This window comes from Miniopterus schreibersii (genome assembly GCF_964146895.1).
Source record: "Miniopterus schreibersii genome assembly, chromosome: 1".
NCBI lineage: Eukaryota > Metazoa > Chordata > Mammalia > Chiroptera > Miniopteridae > Miniopterus > Miniopterus schreibersii.
Window position 1 is genome coordinate 43,692,007 of NC_138101.1, and position 15,549 is coordinate 43,707,555.

The following is a 15,549-nucleotide window of genomic DNA, read 5'->3' on the forward strand; positions in this document are numbered from 1 at the left end:
GCTTTTTTTCCCCTCTGGGATGTGAAGACAGTCATCCTTACTTTGTATGAAGGTTTTAATAATAAAGACAATGGGTATAAGGGAAAAAACCTCTGCCTGGCCCGGCCAGTGTTGCTCAATGGTTGAACATTGACCCATGAACCAGGAGGTCACGGTTTGATCCCCGGTCAGGGCCCATGCCCAGGTTGCGGGCTTGATCCCTAAGGCGGCGTGCAGGAGGCAGCTGATCAGTGACTGTCTCATCGTTGATGTCTCCCTCTCTCCCTTCCTCTCGCTGAAATCAATAAAAACATATTTTTAAAAAACAAAAAAAAAAAGCCTCGGCCTGGGTTTGGAGTGCTTTCATTCAATCAGAGAATAGTTACTGAGTGGCTGCTGAGACCAGCATTCAGCAGATCCTTAAGTGGAGGCATTTCTACCTTTACCAGGAGAAGGGGGCTCTTCCCTACTTTCAGCTCAGTTTTCCTGCAGCAGAGCCTAAGAGCCGCGGGTGAGAGAGCGAGATTCAAGGTGGATGAGCCTGCCGTTTCCTGCCAACGGTAGTCACACCCACACTGTCAGGGGGGAAAGAAGCTGTGGGAAGAGGGGACTTGCTAAAGCCTGTAGCTGGAAAAGAACTTTTGCATGGGGGTGGGGTCAGAGGTCACGGGCAGAGCCTCTCTTCTGCCCCCCAGAGGGATCATTCTGGAGAAGCTGCTGTCTGCTTTGTAAAAGATAAAGCACCCAGAAGTGGAAGGACTTAGCCTTGGCCACAGGACTAGAAGCACAGAATTAGCAAGGCGAGCCAGGTTTTCTAAGAGCGAGTCAATATGTCCAGACCCCGGGGCGGCTCCAAGGCTGAGCTGCTCTTGGCTTTGACCTCACGGCTTTGCCTTTCTCAGTGACGGCGGGCGCTGGTAATTTGGTGTGTGGGGGACAGTTCTCCCTTCTCGCTCTTCAGCATCTTTCATGTTTTCCTGTCTTTTTCCTATAACAGTTTTTCATCAAAGTGTGAACTTTAGACGACTTGCATGAAGATCAGCTGTGTGCCTGTTTTACGTGCAAATCTCTGTACTCTTTGCTAAATCTAAATCGGACTCTCTGGGGGGAAGCCTGCTTTTTAACAAACTTGCCAAGTGACTACTGCTCACTGAGGCAGGCAGCCTGCAGCACTAAGTGTTCTAGCTTCCTCTGCTGGCTGAGGTCCTTCCTAGGGATCTGTCCATCTCCTTGGCTCACATAAGACCCCAAAGCACGGGATCCAAGTCGATTCGAGCAACTCCATGGTTATTCCTCAGAATGAAAGACTAGCTGCATGCTTCTTGGCCATGATGTGTAAATAAAATTCAGAATTCAGATTTTCAACTTTAAATCCAGACTGGGAATGGTTCTTCTCTTCTCTGAACTCCTTCGTAAACATGTTAGAACACAACCCAAATGCACAGAAATATAAAAAAAAGCAATAGTGTGTGGCCGGCCTGCTTTCCAAGGGCACAGCAACTTGCAGCAGTTTCTAAAAATAGAGCTTTCTGATACAGGTCACTAAGCAGGAATGGCTCCGTGTCACTGTTGACACAGTTTCACTTCTGACACCCTCATAACAACAATGCTGACTGGAGCAGGCCTGGGGACCGGTGTCGGTCTGGGGGGTTCCTGGGAAAGTGCCGCCTGGGCTGCAGCCCCATGAGGGTGAACATTCAGCAGCATCCTGACCGAGCCCCTCGGTGTTTGGATTAAGGGCCCTTTCAACCTTTGCTTCACGATTCCTTGTCCCCTTTCCATCACTGTCTCAAAGTCAGGGGCAGAGGTCAAAAACTGCAAGTTATGCCGCGAGATAGTAATGAACAGAAAAATAAGCTCATGTTCAGGAATGTAGGACCCACAGTGTTTTGTTTGTTTAGACTATCTTGCATTTTTCCCCCTCCGCAAATGTGTGCGTTTACAAGGCATCCTATAGTTGCAACTGTAATTTTTGACAACTTCCAATAAAATGTCTAGAAAAGGCTCCCTTCTCTTTGATACTTTTGGAATAGCCCTACAATAGTGAGAGTTCTTTCCTTCTTGTGTAATAATTCATGGATACCCCTATCCTGGCCCCTAAAAGCAGATAATGTGGGAGGTATTAGAATTAAAATTTCTTGGGATTAACATTCTAAAATTAAGGAAATGGGATAAAAGAATGGGGACACTTGGCATTGACTATACAGGAGGCGATTGAACTGGGCCACCAGGCTTCCTATTTACAAGATTCATAGTAGGATCTGAAGAAGTGGATTCTTTTGGATCAAATGTAGAATATTATATCTAGGAATCAGTTTTGATTTACAAGTTAACCTATAAATAATTCTAGGAAGCTCTCACTTGTTAACTTTGGGTGTTCTAAGCATTTCTCTCATTTAATTCTCACAACGGCCCCATAAAACAGGTATGATTATTCCTCTGTTTTACAGAAGAGGAAACAGACTTTCAATAGGGCAGCCTGGCCAAGGGGACACCTCTAAGAAGTGTGGGTGTGAACTCCAGTCTATCTGATACAAAAGCCCAAGCTTTTCAGCCAGTAGGTGCTCAGAGGAGCTGGTTTTCTGTGATTGCTCAACCCCCTGAACCAGTGTGGGTTCTTCAGCCTCTGGGCAACCACAGTTTGGGTCCTGCCAATGCTTTTATTTATTTTGCTTCCGAAACAGTACACTGGTGCCTTTTGTTTCCCCAGCAGTGTTGAGTCACATTCCCTTACATACGTTAACCTTCCCGTCTTGTCTAGCTCATTTGATGGCAGCAAGTCCCCATGCCCATAAAAATAAAAATGGGAGAAATGACGCAGCAAGGAGAAAGAAGCAACAGAGGGCGATACGGTTATTAAGATATGAGTACAGGCTCACCATATTTCTACTCTCCCCCAAAACAAAACAAAACAAGCCCATAGCTTGATTCTAATCACAGTTCATGCTGTAGTTTTTAAATGGTTGATATACCTGATTAATATGGAAATGTGGGAACGTTCATTGTTTTCGTGAGAGAACATTGGAGATTTTATAGTAGAGGCTTGATAAGGGTGTTGAGTTTAAGTGCTAGACCTGAGAGCACTAACCCACAGCCCTGGAAGGCTCTTTGTCCACTGCAGGATGGGCGCGGCCGGGTCTAATCCAGCCTCTGAAGGAGGTGAGATGTGCCTTTATGTTCTGTCCTTGCCAGCACCCTAGTGAGGCCCCTGGTTTTGTCCCATTTTAGTACCCACTGCTCTCTGCACATCCCACCTGTTCCTTCTCAGATCTATCCCTTTAGGAGTTGTTCCTCCACACCTCTCTCTTCTCTGGTTCCTCATTCAGACTTGCCTTTTGATTTGGGCTCCCTTTGAACCTTGTTGGGTGATGGCCTGCTAAGCTCCAAAGACATGGCTAAGGGTGGCTGAGGTCCTTTGAGAATGATACAATCTTACATCGATGTAAAATGGCAGTATTAAAGCTATTATTCCTATTTTTAAAAGCGATTTTGCAGGTTAGCAGGATCTTAGCATAAAGGAATGTCTTCCCAATGGTGTTATTTCAGTGACAAATTGGTTGGAGCTCTCTGTGGATAGATAAGTGGGTCTCGTCATTAAAAGCCTTCAAGTCATGGACAGAATGTGACCTCAGCCTCATAAGGCTGACCTGGGCCATGTCAGTCCAGGTGGCTGACAGCTCCGGTGAGGACTCCTGCTGGGACAGTCAGCAGGGAGTCTTAGTGGCCGGTGATTTGGGCCCTGAAGATGGTGTTAGAGGATACATAAGATGTCCTGAAAGTAAAGTGAAAACGCTTATTTCTCACTTTTGGAAATCATCTTACAGGTGTATTGTGATCATTCAGATGTGAATATCTATGCCTTGAATATATTGAAAAGAAACTGATCGGTATGTTTCAGGTCTGGAGGGTCTTATCCAGGCTAGTTTTTCTCTACCACTGACTGTTTCTGAGAGACTAACACAAGCTTGAAACCCAATATGCACAAATTGGACTTTAGCTCTGTCAGTTGCTCTCAACTGGCACAACAATGAAACTGTGTAATGGTTGCGATTTGTGGGCTGAAGTAGGCCATGTGATGAAGGGACGCTCTGATACCCTTATCACCACATGCAGGTCACATGCAAGGTTGCCCAATTTAGCAAATAAAAATACAGGATGCCCAGTTTATATTTGGATTCCAGATAAACAACAACTAATTTTTTAGTAAAAACATGTCCCTAATTTTATCTAACAATCCTAGTCACATAACAACTTAGATGTACAGAAAAAAAAGTGAATTCTTTATTCTGCCTAAACTTAATCTGGTCTTCCACATAAACCCATGCTTGCTGGTTAGCAAGGAAACAAAGTCTTAGTAGCAGCGAAGTTAAAAGCTAGCCTGGTCTCATTGTTTGAATGGTTCCTGGAGGTGATGCTTAGTCTCTAACACTAAATGCTCACATGCCATCTTCCATCTCTACGGCCCAGCTGCTTTGCCAAAAGTGTCTGGGGGTTTGGGGCCGGGGTGAGTGCAGGCCTTAGGGCACTAGGCTCTGCCTGTGGTCCTCCCTGTCTCTGCTGACCTCCACCGCTGAATTCTGCAGCTGTTAAATTCGTGGTCAGCTCTGGCCTGTGTGATGCCCTTGGGGATGCCTGGCAACCTCCCACTGGCAGACACACACATTAGCTTCAGACACCTTAGCGTCTGCCAAATTCTCCATTCCAGTAAACCCTGGCCCAGGGTTTCCCTCAGGATCATCTCACCCCATCATAGATGCCTCGTTCCAAGTCTACTGGGTGCCATCTGACATCTGTCTGAATTGACCTAGGCCAGGTCCTCCCCACAGTGAGCTCTCCTAGAGCCTCAATGGAGCAACAGAGCCAAGATTCCCCGACGCCCTGGACATTCCCCGCACGTACCTCGCATGCTTGCACTCCTCTGCCTGAGGCCAGAGAGGTGAAGTCAGAACTGGGTTCCGACAGTGTGACTTGCCACCATTCTTTCCCTCATTCCCACAATTCTCTGGAATGGTGAGGGCTGGACTTTCTCGCTATTTCTCACTCTGCTCCGTGCTTCTCTTCTATAACTGCAAGCCTCTTTCTTAGGTGGGAGGGGTATCTTCTTTGCACTTTGGAAAAATTTCATGATTGGAATCCTAGAGGCTTAACACAGGATACATTGCAGTGGTTCCCAAAAGTGTGGTCACTGACCAGGAATACATATGAAATGCAAATTCTCAGGCCCTCCTCTAGGACTACTGAACCAGAAACTGGGGTTTTGGACTAGCAATCGATGGTTTGCAAAGCTTTCCAGGTGATTCTGATATACCCTAAAGAACCCCAGCTTTAAAGATTTCAGCAAACTCTCTTACTCCCTCTTATGGGTTCCAAGCCTAAAGTCTTAATAAATAGGCCAAATACTCCCCAATCAATCTAGCTGATTAACATTGCTACATAAACTTGAAACATTTTTTGGTTTAAAAAAAAAAGGAATTTTGTAGCCTTAAAAAAGGAAGGAAAGTCTGACACTTGATAAAACATGAATGAACATTGAGGATGTTATGCTAAGTGAAATAAGCCAGTCTCAAAACCACCAAATACTGTATAAATCCACAAGTCCACATATGTGACATACATAGAGTAGTCAAATGCATAGATATGGAAAGGAGAATGGTGGTTGCCAAAGCCTGGGGGAACGGGCTACTGAGGAGTTATTGTTATATGGGTATAGCCTTTCAGTTTTGTGAGATGAGAGGAGTTCTGGAGATGGATAGTGGTGATGTTTGTACAACAATGTGAATGTACTTAATACCACTGAACTGCACAATTAAAAATGGTAAAGATGCTACATTTTATGTTATGTGTATTTTACCACAATACAAAATTTTTAATTAAAAATAAAATAAGGAATTTGGTAACTAAGCAAAGATTAAAGTTGGGAGTTAAAAACAGCTTCAGTTCTTAAGCAACAGGTATTGATTTGAGGAAAGGTCACATGGCTAACTCAGCTGCTTATCTGTAGCGAATAATCTGGATGTTAGAGTTCAGATCTAAATTTTGAAACACATGCTCCTAGTAAGTTTGGGTATTTCACTAGATCTTAGTTGAGTTTCTGAGCTACCCAAAGTAGAAGAAGATGCCCTAAGACACCCTAAGAAGATGGTCAAAAAGATCTGGCTCTAGAACTCAAACAGGATGGTTGGTCTCGGTGTGGCTGCTGAGATAAAAGGTAATGGGAATTTTTGCATATCTCTGACTAAAAGGCCTTGGGCACAGATGAACCCCTAGTGTGTGTATCCTTCTACATGAGATGTATTGCAAGCCATCAGCTTCTCCCCGTCTGTTCAAAGGATGAGCCACTGGGGAGGGTCTGGCAGTGTACTCTGTCCATTGGCTGGAATAGGAGGTCTTCTAGGTCCCTTTAGAGCTCTACTCTTCCAATCACTGGGTGTACGAGCCCCTCCTCCCTAGAGGCAGCAATGAGGGGATGGTATTGGCAGATGGTGGCAGATGGTATTGGCAGCTTTAGACCCCCCTCTACCTCGCAATAATATGCATTGATTGCTCACCCAATAAAATAATATTCTTAATATAAACAATTCATGTGTCCTCAATCTTGTTAAAGAATGAATGAAAGCATCTTTAGGAAACTGCTCCAGTCTGAGCAAAAACAGTGAACTTACTATGCAGAACACAGTTTCAAGACAAGTTCCCGCAACTCCTTCACAACCCACTTGCCACCAGAAAGCCCTCTCATAGAAAATTCTGCACCAAAGTTATAATCCCATTTTCATGCTGCACAAATTTCCTCCAAAAGAGAAAATTATTTTTATTATGCACCTTTTTATTTTGCAAAATATTTAGTTCTGTAATCATAATATAATCAACATGGAAAGTGTTGAGGACTACATGTTTGAAATGGTGACTTTTTTGGCAAAGCCATATGTTGTCAAGTAGGTAATAGATGCATTTTCTTTCTTTTTTTAAAAATAATTTTTTATTTTTCAGTTACAGTTGACATACAATATTATATTAGTTTCACGTGTATAACATAGTGATTAGACATTTATTTAACTTATGATGTGATCACCCCGATAAGCCTAATACCCATCTGACACCATACATAGTTATTATAATATTATTATATTAATATTATAGTTATTATAATATTACTATTATAATTTTATTGACTGTATTCTCTATGCTGTACTTTACATCCTGAGAGAAAAATCTGCCTCCTATCTCAAAGCTCTATTCATGCCCAGCCAGCATGGCTCAGTTTGATTCCCAGTCAGGGCACATGCCTGGGTTGCTGGCTCGATCCCCAGTAGGGGGCATGCAGGAGGCAGCTGATCAATGATTCTCTCTCATCATTGATGTTTCTATCTCTCTCTCCCTCTCCCTTTCTCTCTCTGAAATCAATAAAAACATATTTAAACAGAAAAAAACCACACTATACTCATATATGACAATGTTCTCATAAGCCCCAAGGAAAATATAGTGAGATATTTGTTTTAACTGTGTTCATTAAGTTGTTTTAAAAATAAAAATACCTAGATTATAAATATCAGCTTTTAATACCTCTTTCAATACCTCCCCCCCCCCATCCTTATAATGTGAAGTGTGAACTCACAGTCAGACTCTAAATTGAAAAACGTTCATTATGTTCCTGGTTAAGCAAGAAAGTTTGTTATATTCTTGTGGAAATGTTAAGAAAGCATACCATTTACTAATTTTATGGGAGGCCATATAGTCCAGTGGAAAAGTCCCTGGGCTTTGTAATTGCTTTGCCTTTGAACCTTGACTTTTCATGTATTGGCTGTGGCTGTAGCTGCATAACCTACCACAGACCCAGTTTTCTTTAGCTGTATTACTGGAATTCATTTTATCCTAATTCGTATTTCAGAGGGTTGTTTAATGCTTAAGTGAGACACTCTATGCAGAGTAACAAGTACATCGTGGGCCTCTATGGTATCCACAGGGAAGTGATAGTTATCAGAAAGAATAGGTGTGTGAGAGTTACAGGTAACAGAACTTGGAGAGGAAGTTGGCTAAGTCTGTGGGCCCCCATCATACTGTTGGGTTTACCATGACTCTTTTCACTTGTATCTTTATTTAAGCCCAGTTTTATTTCTTTCAGACCTGAAGCAACTAAATGTGTCATCTATTTCTTGTGATTAAGATTTGAACCAAGCAACAACAGGCAAACCTAACTGATGTGGAGGTCAAAAGTGGGGGTGGGGGGTGTGACATAGGCTGGAAACATCTGGAAGGAGCTTTACATGGATGCTGAAAATAGTCTATATCATTTTTACTGTTCACATAAGATTGGTGCACTTTACACACTCCGTGTGTGTTACACCTTAGTACAAAAAACAACAACAAACAACCCCACACAAAAAAGGAAAAAAAATTTTTAATGAGTTGAATTAGGAATAAGTAAGGATCAGAAGATCTCCACATATCAAATCCACCATTAGGTGAAGGGATTGAGTACAAATTGGCAGTTACAGAATAGTCACGGAGATGTACAAAATAGCATAGGGAATATAGTCAATAATATTGTATAACTATGTGTGGTGCCAAGTGGGTACTAGACTTATTGGGGAATCACTTTGTAAATTATATATGTCTAACCACTATGCTGTACACCTGAAACCAAAATAAAATAATATTTAATGTCAACTGTAATTGAAAAACATTTTTAAAGGAAAAGAAGAAAAAATTCACTATTAAAGCTAGACAGCTCTGGCAGGTGTGGCTCAGTGGTTAGAGTGTGGGTTCGGCTCCCGGTCAAGGGCATGTACCTGGGCTGCGGGCTCCATCCCAGGCCCCAGTCGGAGAGAGTGCAGGAGGCAATGGATGGGTGTATCCCCCTCTCTCTCCTCCTCCCTTCTCCTTTCCACTCTCTCTAAAAATCAATGGAAAAAATACCCTTGGGTGAGGAGGAACAGAAAAAAAAAAGCTAGACGATTTTATTTTTAAAAAGCCTAGTCAGTGAATTTAATCAAGTTCTTTGATTGGAAGAATTTGACAACTACATCTTACGGAAGTATTTGACCTGCAGATATTTGTTTGATCTAGAAATATTTGGCCTGTAAACATTTGTTTAATCCACATTAAAAATGTGGAAGTTTTACGTAAGAGTCTGACTTTCCGGCTTCTGGAAAATCAGACGATGTGGCAGCAGTGGCTTGGAGCGGCGCGCATCCGTGGCAGGTGGCGCGGTCCCTCTCCAGCTTGCTTTGGGGCCACTGCTCCCTGTGATCTTGTACCTGCCGCTTTTCTCATCTCCAGCCAATTGCCTAGACTGAGTCTTTTCCAACAGAAGGATGGTTGGCAGTTTCTAATACTAAACTGGGGCTGGGAATCAGTGTGTCCTCTCTTTGATCTCTCCAGCGCCCTCCATGGCAAGCCTTCATGAACTGTTTCTGAACGAATGAACCCCCACATAATGTGCTGCCTGCCTGCTTGCGACATCTCCTGTCGCATTTCTTTGCAAGGCACGTGGGGTTGCTAGCCCTGCTGTGACTCAGACTGCCTTTTTCTACCACAGTACGAGGTAGAGGCTTAGGAAAGGGAAAGGAAGAACGTTCTTTACACTGTCCATTTGAATTATGATTTGAAGCAGGTTTATCATACCAAATTATCATCAGGCTAATTGCTTGACAACCTCTCTCGTTACTGGGAGCTGGCGCCGTTCAGCTGATCTACTCTGCTGATACCTAGTGGGGGTGGCGTGGCACAGTCTCCCTAAGGAGAAATCTGCCAGCCAGAAAAATCCTCTAACTCCTAAATATTGAACATGCAGTGCACACCCCATTTCTAAGCCACAACAAATATGACATATACAGTAGTGTCTGAGAGCATATATTTTGAAATCAAGGTGGCCTGGGTTCAAGTCCTTGCTAGTTTTGTGGTCCTGGGCAAATTTGTAATCTGTCTGTGCCTGGGAGCTATAAAGTGGGTATAATAGCAGTAGCTCCCTAGCAGCTGTGTTGGAAGTTAAAACAAAACATGTAAAGTGCTCAGTATCCTGCCTGGTATGTAGTAAACACCCTACGAAATAATAAGTATGCACGTAAGTATTAAAAAGTAACTGGCATTTGCTGTTACCTTTACACCACAGTCATTTTTTATATTGGTCATGTAATTTTCCTAGAGATTGAAATGAGTCATTAATAATGTTGTAGTCTTTGTTCCTCAATGTTCTTTCTCCAGTTTTCTTTTCTCCCCCAAGGGTAAAGTGGGAACCCAAATGTAACTCCTCCATACTGCCATTCTTAGTGCTCGATAGTAAGTTGGGGTTCCCCACTGGGAATGTTGGGGCTTTGAAGGGATGACTAAGCTCAATGCCTTCATTTGCTACCTTCCGGCCACTAACATTCTTTAGAAGAAATACCTTGGTTCCCTACCCCACCACCCCAAAATTAGAGGATGTGAAGAGAGAGAAAAGAACAGGGGTGATATGATTACTTTAGGCCTTAGTCTCACACAGCACAATAGAAGCATAATTTAAATTGAAAAGTGTGACTTTCATCAGTAGCACCAGCAATAAAAAAATATGCCTTCTGATTTCTGAATCACAAGTGGTTTATGGCCCACAGTTATTGTACAGGAGAGGTATTTTATAAGAATACTTTGGACTTAACTGACATCTTTTACAATGCTAAGAGGCCTACAGGCATTATCTCATCAATGTTGACGTCAGCACGTGGTCAGATTGGGATAAAAAATGTTCGCCTGAGTGCAAAGTGAACCTAGCTCAGCTGCTGTGTGGATGCACTCTCCTGAGGACAGGATCTGACTCCTTTAGAAACACTTGGAGTTCTCCAACAAATACAGTTTCCCATGAAATTAATCAAAAAGGAACTTGAAAAGAGAAACTGAGTTTAAGTTTCTCTCTAGGCTTATTACCCAGTTTTTGAGTTTTTTTCCAGCGTGGAACTTCTATGTGAAAAATTTGCAGAGTTGTGCTAAACTAATTCTTTTTATTTTAACTTTTTAATTATTGATTTTAGAGAGGGAGGAAGAGAGAGAAAGAGAGAGAGAAACATCAATGTGAGAGGGATACAGTCATCAATTGCCTCCTGTATGCGCCCCGACTGGGGATCGAACCCACACCCTGGGTATGTGCCTGGGTGGTAATCAAACCCATGATCTCCCGGTGCACAGGATGATGCTCCAACCGAGCCACACCAGCCAGGGCTAACCTGATTCTGAACCCCACAAAAACGCATTACCTTTTTGCCTTACACGTCATCGTCACCGTGGCCCTTGTCACTGTCCTCGCCAGTGTGATCTATTCTACGTTGCCTCTTCTCCCTAAAGACACAGTGTGATTTCTAAAAGTGAGATGTGCAGGATAGCAGTTCTACCTGAATTGTTTAGAAACATGATTTTACAAAGCTTAATTTACTTATTGAGAATCTAATATATGCCAGTCATTGCTCTAGATGCTTGGGACTCAGCCATGATCAAAACAAACACATCTGTCCTCAAGGAGCTGACATTCTTCTGAGCAGAGGACTGAACAACAAACATGATACCTGTGTAACTTATACAGTATGTTAGAAGGTGACGAGTGCTCTATGACAAGAAAGCAAACCAGAGGCCAACAGGCTATTTTTATGTCTTCCACTCATAAAATTCAATTTCTCCTGGGAGTATTGAGGACAAACTTTTAATTTTTAGAAATATTCTCTATGAAAGTACTTTGAACCTCTGGAGCACACCATAAACATACAAGGCCTGGCAAGTAAGTGCCATAGAGGCCTTCATATCTACTTCACATAGTAGATGAATCTACCCTGAGCTGCTAGAGAAGTGTGTTATGCACAGGCGCAGACTCAAAGAAATGGAAAATTCTCTTCATTTTTTGTGTGAGGCTTTCTCTCCACTGGCACCCCTATCTCTAGTCACCAACAAGCATCCTACAGGGACATGTACAAATCATTAATGGAACATACTGGTGGAAACCTGGTGTTCTGAAATCAAGGCCATCTATCTTGGTCTGCAGTTTGTCAACAGAGTAACATAAACCTCTCCTGCCTGTGGGTTTGTTTTTTTTAAAAGGTAATCAGAAGAAAATAGGATGTGCCTGAATGGATAAGCAAGCTACTAGCTTTTAGAGAAAAGAAAAAATAAATAACCCTTATTTCTCCAAAAACTCATCTAGTATATTCTCTTATTTCTCTTCACCACAGGTATTAGTACTGGGAGGAAATTTAGTGATGTTCTGGATTAGACTGAGGTGACGAGTGACTTGCTCAAGGTCACTAAGCAGGTCAGTGGCGGAACCAGAAGTTGTAAGCCACTCCCCCACGTCCTGGTCCAGTGCACTAGTGGGTTCCACAACACTGCTTCCAGATTAGATCATCAGTGCCTTTTGAGCATGGATTGTGTAATCCTCTACAGCTGATTGCCAAACAAGCTAGCTAGGCAGGTAATAAATGAGAAATCTAAGATGTTTGTGAAAGCGTTCCAGATTCCCATAGAAATCCGAGGTACAGCAAGCAGGAACTAGAAGATGGGGCTGAGGGCAGGGTTTCCGGGGGTGGGGAGGCAGCGTGGCGTGGAGGGAGGTAGTGGATTCCAGTGTGAAGAACTTTCTATGTACCAAAGTCATGTGCACAGATGGGAAGGGCGTCACTTCCAGACTTGAGGACCCCAGACTCCACTATCCTTCTGTCCATGAGTGGCTGCCAGGCCACCAAAGGGTAATGGGGACACACAGTGTGCTGTCTCACTTCAGGTCCTGGGGAAGGTGGGAGAGATCATCCTGCCCACACCACAGCTATTAGCTAACATTGGAGCTCTCCCCGAGGGCCAGCCACTGGGCTACGTGCTTAACTTCCATCATCACATTCGTCCTCACAGCAGATAGGTTCTATCATCAGTCCCACTTCAGGAGGAGAGAAAACTGAGGTTTCGAGAAGTTTGGTAATTGGCACAGGGTTACAAAGTAGTGAATGCCAAAGTCAGAATTCAGATGCTCCTTCACAGAGGGTGCTGGTTCATAGTGCGAGCTCTGGAGTCAGATTGCCAGGGTGTGGACCCCCTAGCTCTGCAGCTTGCGAGCTGTGAGGTATTCAACACCTTATTAACCTCCCCAAGCCTCCCTTTCCTTCTCTGTGAAGCTGTAACAATAATTATAGCATTTACCTTATAGAATTGTGGTGACTAGGAAAGGTAACATAGTAACTACTGACACATAATTACTAGCTGTGTGGTAGTTAACTATAGTTCAACGACAGGTTGAATCACATTGAATTGCTATTATAGTAGGCCAAAAGTTGTCAAATATAGACAATTTCATATGGTTCAATCCAATATTTAATAGGCATCCATTCGTTGTAAACATAACAATGGTTCCCTAAGTGATTTCATAATTTGTGAAAGGACAGGTGATTTAATTGCTTCAATATAATTTCTTGACTTGCCTGCTTGCTTTAGCTTCTCTAAAGAATCACATGGAAATATCCTCTCTTCTAATGCTACATAGCATCCATGAGGACAGTTCCCAGAGCCACCAATTGGTTGAGGCTGTTGTCACAGGGAACTTGGTGGAGAGTAGATTTAAAGTGAGCTGAGATTGGACAGGGCTGGACTACAAGGAAATTTCTGGAAAAGTGAAGAGGGAGTAGTCCTGGCTCCTTTAAACTGCCATGAATATTCTGCTTTTGGAGGGAATGGCATTCCCATAAGCAGGCAGCTAATTATGATAAACATGTCGAGCGTCAGCGGTTGTCATTCTGCACTGTGGAGAAGAGCTCCTGGTCAGCAGCAGGAGGTTGAATTTGACACAGTCAAAATTAATGCCATGGCCTGGCTGCTCTTGAACTCTGGCTTGGAGAGAGTAGCCTATGATGAAAGGACATGGGACTCAGTTGTGTTTGGGGAGGTTGTAAGGGGGGGTGGGCAGGACGGAAGCGACCATAAAACTGGGGTACGAATTTCACCGTCCTAAAAGGAAAGAAGGCTACTTTTGAAAGAATGCATCTATGGTGCAAGATCTAGTGGAAGGCGTTTCTTCTGAAAGCTGATTCTCTGCCCCACCCTGACCACTGTTCCCTTCTCACACTTGCCTCAGTCCTATTTCCTTAGATTTCACATTATAGGAATATAAATAGCTCTGGAATTCAAGTGGAACATCCTGGAGCGACAGCCTTTCTAGTTAATACAGGAATAGTCTTTAAATAAAAGTCATTTCAAAATTAAGATGAAATGTAATGCCATCGTTGAGGATGCTGCAGACTTCCTTGGTGTCTGACATAGAAATTACCACTGTGTTCAGAGTGTACTGCCCCCGTGATTTCAGAATCCTGCGGTGTGTCTGTGTGCGTTCCTTCTCCCTAGCCTTTCTTCCTCATTTAAAAAATAACCGGCCGGTCTTTTAAAGATTCTGCAGCAGGGAGATCTACAAATGATCTGTGGAGCCTGTGATCTGCGTCCCTCACCTGGGCAGCTGTAACGAAAGTGCACGTCCAGGCCCACGAGCAGCCGCGGGAGCCCGTTTTCCTTCCGTGGGCACTGCGCTGTCCTCTCTCCGTGTCCGCGGACACTGCTGGCTGACGGCTACCTGTTTGGTCTGGGGCAGATACCACAACTTGAACGGAGCGCTGTGCACGCGCAGGGCCGAGAGGGCTGCGGCTCCCCGGGCTCGGGCGGGAGTCCGCCGAGGGCCTGCGGCCGGGCTCCGCTGCGGCGAACCGAGCGCAGCGTCCTGCTGCCGCGGCTGCCCACAAGCAGGATCTTTGTACATGTGTGCGAGTTTTGCAATTTCGGATTTTATTTCTGGAAATGATGACTGTAGAAAGAGTTTTCTTTTTCTTTGGTTCTCCCTCTCTCCTAGTTTCTGTGGGAAACGGTTGCTTGCAACAAACCCTCGCTGATTAAAAACTGAACTTAGCTGCAAAGAAGTGCGAGGGGGCGGGAGGAAGAGCGGACAGGCACTGCGCAGTCACAGCTGCCAAGGCCAGCCGCCCTTTCTTACCTTCTTAATTGTCATCCGGGTGCAGCGTGCGGCGTGGGAGTCACAGGACCTAGGGCGGCGCTCTGCGGGGAAGGGCAGGCGGGGCTTAGCCGCTACCACAAGCTCCGCTGCCGCAGCCCCACGCACAGCTGCTCCGGGGCGTGGGACACAGCGCGCCCTGGGCCGGGCGGCCGGCGGCCGGGGTGGAACCCGGCTCCCCGCTTCTGGCCGCGGGTGCCCCCTCCCGTGGGGCCTGCCGCTGTCAGGAAGGCCGCCGGGATTGGCTGGGAGGAGGGCAGTAACCCGAGCTGCCTCTGCGCTCGGCTCCCGGCAGAGGCGCCGGGTGTCAGCACCTGTGTCTTAGCTGTCGCCCTCCTGGCGCTCGCTCCTGCGGATTCTTCCCGGGCTGGAATCGAGCCTCTGTGCCACCCACCTCTCCCAAGCCACTGAGCCCCCTCGGCGGCCCGGCCTGGCCAGTGTCACGCTGGACAGAGGTGCCCGGCAGACAGCCGAGGACAATGGACCCGCTCGCTTAGACTCCCCTAAGGTAAGTCGGTTTTAAATGAGAGAGCTTTCTCAAGGCTGTAGCCCACGTTTATCTGGACAGGAAGGCATGA

The 15,549-nt window shown here is 44.7% G+C and overlaps 1 protein-coding gene across 6 annotated transcripts in view; it reads left to right on the plus strand.

Moving 5' to 3' along the window:
• Positions 1-15,549, plus strand: part of SHROOM3 (shroom family member 3) — a 270,211-nt gene that overhangs the window by 99,258 nt on the left and 155,404 nt on the right. Inside the window, exon 1 of one of the 6 annotated variants that reach the window (XM_081148825.1) lies at positions 15,265-15,479. The exons of the other annotated variants lie outside the window; for them this stretch is intronic. The gene's annotated coding sequence lies outside the window, so the exon portion shown is untranslated. Of the gene's footprint in view, positions 1-15,264; positions 15,480-15,549 lie in introns of those variants that run through there. 6 annotated transcript variants of the gene reach the window in all.